The sequence below is a fragment of the Salmo trutta genome, unplaced genomic scaffold (genome assembly GCF_901001165.1).
Source record: "Salmo trutta unplaced genomic scaffold, fSalTru1.1, whole genome shotgun sequence".
Lineage (NCBI taxonomy): Eukaryota > Metazoa > Chordata > Actinopteri > Salmoniformes > Salmonidae > Salmo > Salmo trutta.
The window spans coordinates 112,501-115,000 of record NW_021822790.1 but is presented as its reverse complement, the minus strand read 5'-3'; the positions used below and the strand labels follow the sequence as shown (position 1 = coordinate 115,000).

Sequence of the window (2,500 nt, the reverse complement as noted above, 5' to 3'; positions counted from 1 at the left end):
TGGCCGTAAACGATAAACAATCTCTTGGTACAACATATATAGTCAAAGTGAGTCTGATAAACAGACTGCATTTTGCAGCAGGAAGCTGCATTTAGTCAATTCATCATTAAATGCTTACTACAAGGCAGTGTTGCTGATGAAATAGTGTAAGAGCACACCCTCGTGGACAAAAAGCTTACAGCACCTGGTATTCCCAGGCGGTCTCCCATCCAAGTACTAACCAGGCCCGACCCTGCTTAGCTTCCGAGATCAGACGAGATCGGGCGTACCCAGGCTGGTATGGCCGTAAACGATAAACAATCTCTTGGTACAACATATATAGTCAAAGTGAGTCTGATAAACAGACTGCATTTTGCAGCAGGAAGCTGCATTTAGTCAATTCATCATTAAATGCTTACTACAAGGCAGTGTTGCTGATGAAATAGTGTAAGAGCACACCCTCGTGGACAAAAAGCTTACAGCACCTGGTATTCCCAGGCGGTCTCCCATCCAAGTACTAACCAGGCCCGACCCTGCTTAGCTTCCGAGATCAGACGAGATCGGGCGTACCCAGGCTGGTATGGCCGTAAACGATAAACAATCTCTTGGTACAACATATATAGTCAAAGTGAGTCTGATAAACAGACTGCATTTTGCAGCAGGAAGCTGCATTTAGTCAATTCATCATTAAATGCTTACTACAAGGCAGTGTTGCTGATGAAATAGTGTAAGAGCACACCCTCGTGGACAAAAAGCTTACAGCACCTGGTATTCCCAGGCGGTCTCCCATCCAAGTACTAACCAGGCCCGACCCTGCTTAGCTTCCGAGATCAGACGAGATCGGGCGTACCCAGGCTGGTATGGCCGTAAACGATAAACAATCTCTTGGTACAACATATATAGTCAAAGTGAGTCTGATAAACAGACTGCATTTTGCAGCAGGAAGCTGCATTTAGTCAATTCATCATTAAATGCTTACTACAAGGCAGTGTTGCTGATGAAATAGTGTAAGAGCACACCCTCGTGGACAAAAAGCTTACAGCACCTGGTATTCCCAGGCGGTCTCCCATCCAAGTACTAACCAGGCCCGACCCTGCTTAGCTTCCGAGATCAGACGAGATCGGGCGTACCCAGGCTGGTATGGCCGTAAACGATAAACAATCTCTTGGTACAACATATATAGTCAAAGTGAGTCTGATAAACAGACTGCATTTTGCAGCAGGAAGCTGCATTTAGTCAATTCATCATTAAATGCTTACTACAAGGCAGTGTTGCTGATGAAATAGTGTAAGAGCACACCCTCGTGGACAAAAAGCTTACAGCACCTGGTATTCCCAGGCGGTCTCCCATCCAAGTACTAACCAGGCCCGACCCTGCTTAGCTTCCGAGATCAGACGAGATCGGGCGTACCCAGGCTGGTATGGCCGTAAACGATAAACAATCTCTTGGTACAACATATATAGTCAAAGTGAGTCTGATAAACAGACTGCATTTTGCAGCAGGAAGCTGCATTTAGTCAATTCATCATTAAATGCTTACTACAAGGCAGTGTTGCTGATGAAATAGTGTAAGAGCACACCCTCGTGGACAAAAAGCTTACAGCACCTGGTATTCCCAGGCGGTCTCCCATCCAAGTACTAACCAGGCCCGACCCTGCTTAGCTTCCGAGATCAGACGAGATCGGGCGTACCCAGGCTGGTATGGCCGTAAACGATAAACAATCTCTTGGTACAACATATATAGTCAAAGTGAGTCTGATAAACAGACTGCATTTTGCAGCAGGAAGCTGCATTTAGTCAATTCATCATTAAATGCTTACTACAAGGCAGTGTTGCTGATGAAATAGTGTAAGAGCACACCCTCGTGGACAAAAAGCTTACAGCACCTGGTATTCCCAGGCGGTCTCCCATCCAAGTACTAACCAGGCCCGACCCTGCTTAGCTTCCGAGATCAGACGAGATCGGGCGTACCCAGGCTGGTATGGCCGTAAACGATAAACAATCTCTTGGTACAACATATATAGTCAAAGTGAGTCTGATAAACAGACTGCATTTTGCAGCAGGAAGCTGCATTTAGTCAATTCATCATTAAATGCTTACTACAAGGCAGTGTTGCTGATGAAATAGTGTAAGAGCACACCCTCGTGGACAAAAAGCTTACAGCACCTGGTATTCCCAGGCGGTCTCCCATCCAAGTACTAACCAGGCCCGACCCTGCTTAGCTTCCGAGATCAGACGAGATCGGGCGTACCCAGGCTGGTATGGCCGTAAACGATAAACAATCTCTTGGTACAACATATAGTCAAAGTGAGTCTGATAAACAGACTGCATTTTGCAGCAGGAAGCTGCATTTAGTCAATTCATCATTAAATGCTTACTACAAGGCAGTGTTGCTGATGAAATAGTGTAAGAGCACACCCTCGTGGACAAAAAGCTTACAGCACCTGGTATTCCCAGGCGGTCTCCCATCCAAGTACTAACCAGGCCCGACCCTGCTTAGCTTCCGAGATCAGACGAGATCG

General features: G+C 46.3%; 10 non-coding genes across 10 annotated transcripts in view; all 10 read right to left on the bottom strand.

Moving 5' to 3' along the window:
• The window catches only part of LOC115184612 (5S ribosomal RNA), a 119-nt gene extending 108 nt beyond the window's left edge, over positions 1-11 (bottom strand). The window contains exon 1 of the ribosomal RNA XR_003874445.1: positions 1-11. This exon is cut by the window's left edge and continues 108 nt beyond it. This is a non-coding gene — a ribosomal RNA (5S ribosomal RNA).
• A 161-nt stretch (positions 12-172) lies between these two features.
• Positions 173-291, bottom strand: LOC115184611 (5S ribosomal RNA). The gene has a single exon (XR_003874444.1). It is a non-coding gene; the product is annotated as a 5S ribosomal RNA (ribosomal RNA).
• A 161-nt stretch (positions 292-452) lies between these two features.
• LOC115184610 (5S ribosomal RNA) lies at positions 453-571 on the bottom strand. Its single transcript, XR_003874443.1, has one exon. It is a non-coding gene; the product is annotated as a 5S ribosomal RNA (ribosomal RNA).
• A 161-nt stretch (positions 572-732) lies between these two features.
• On the bottom strand, positions 733-851 carry LOC115184609 (5S ribosomal RNA). The gene has a single exon (XR_003874442.1). It is a non-coding gene; the product is annotated as a 5S ribosomal RNA (ribosomal RNA).
• Positions 852-1,012: 161 nt separating this feature from the next.
• On the bottom strand, positions 1,013-1,131 carry LOC115184607 (5S ribosomal RNA). Its single transcript, XR_003874440.1, has one exon. It is a non-coding gene; the product is annotated as a 5S ribosomal RNA (ribosomal RNA).
• Positions 1,132-1,292: 161 nt separating this feature from the next.
• On the bottom strand, positions 1,293-1,411 carry LOC115184606 (5S ribosomal RNA). The gene has a single exon (XR_003874439.1). It is a non-coding gene; the product is annotated as a 5S ribosomal RNA (ribosomal RNA).
• A 161-nt stretch (positions 1,412-1,572) lies between these two features.
• On the bottom strand, positions 1,573-1,691 carry LOC115184605 (5S ribosomal RNA). Its single transcript, XR_003874438.1, has one exon. It is a non-coding gene; the product is annotated as a 5S ribosomal RNA (ribosomal RNA).
• Positions 1,692-1,852: 161 nt separating this feature from the next.
• On the bottom strand, positions 1,853-1,971 carry LOC115184604 (5S ribosomal RNA). Its single transcript, XR_003874437.1, has one exon. It is a non-coding gene; the product is annotated as a 5S ribosomal RNA (ribosomal RNA).
• Positions 1,972-2,132: 161 nt separating this feature from the next.
• Positions 2,133-2,251, bottom strand: LOC115184603 (5S ribosomal RNA). Its single transcript, XR_003874436.1, has one exon. It is a non-coding gene; the product is annotated as a 5S ribosomal RNA (ribosomal RNA).
• Positions 2,252-2,410: 159 nt separating this feature from the next.
• LOC115184602 (5S ribosomal RNA) overlaps positions 2,411-2,500 on the bottom strand; it is a 119-nt gene continuing 29 nt past the window's right edge. Inside the window, exon 1 of the ribosomal RNA XR_003874435.1 lies at positions 2,411-2,500. This exon is cut by the window's right edge and continues 29 nt beyond it. This is a non-coding gene — a ribosomal RNA (5S ribosomal RNA).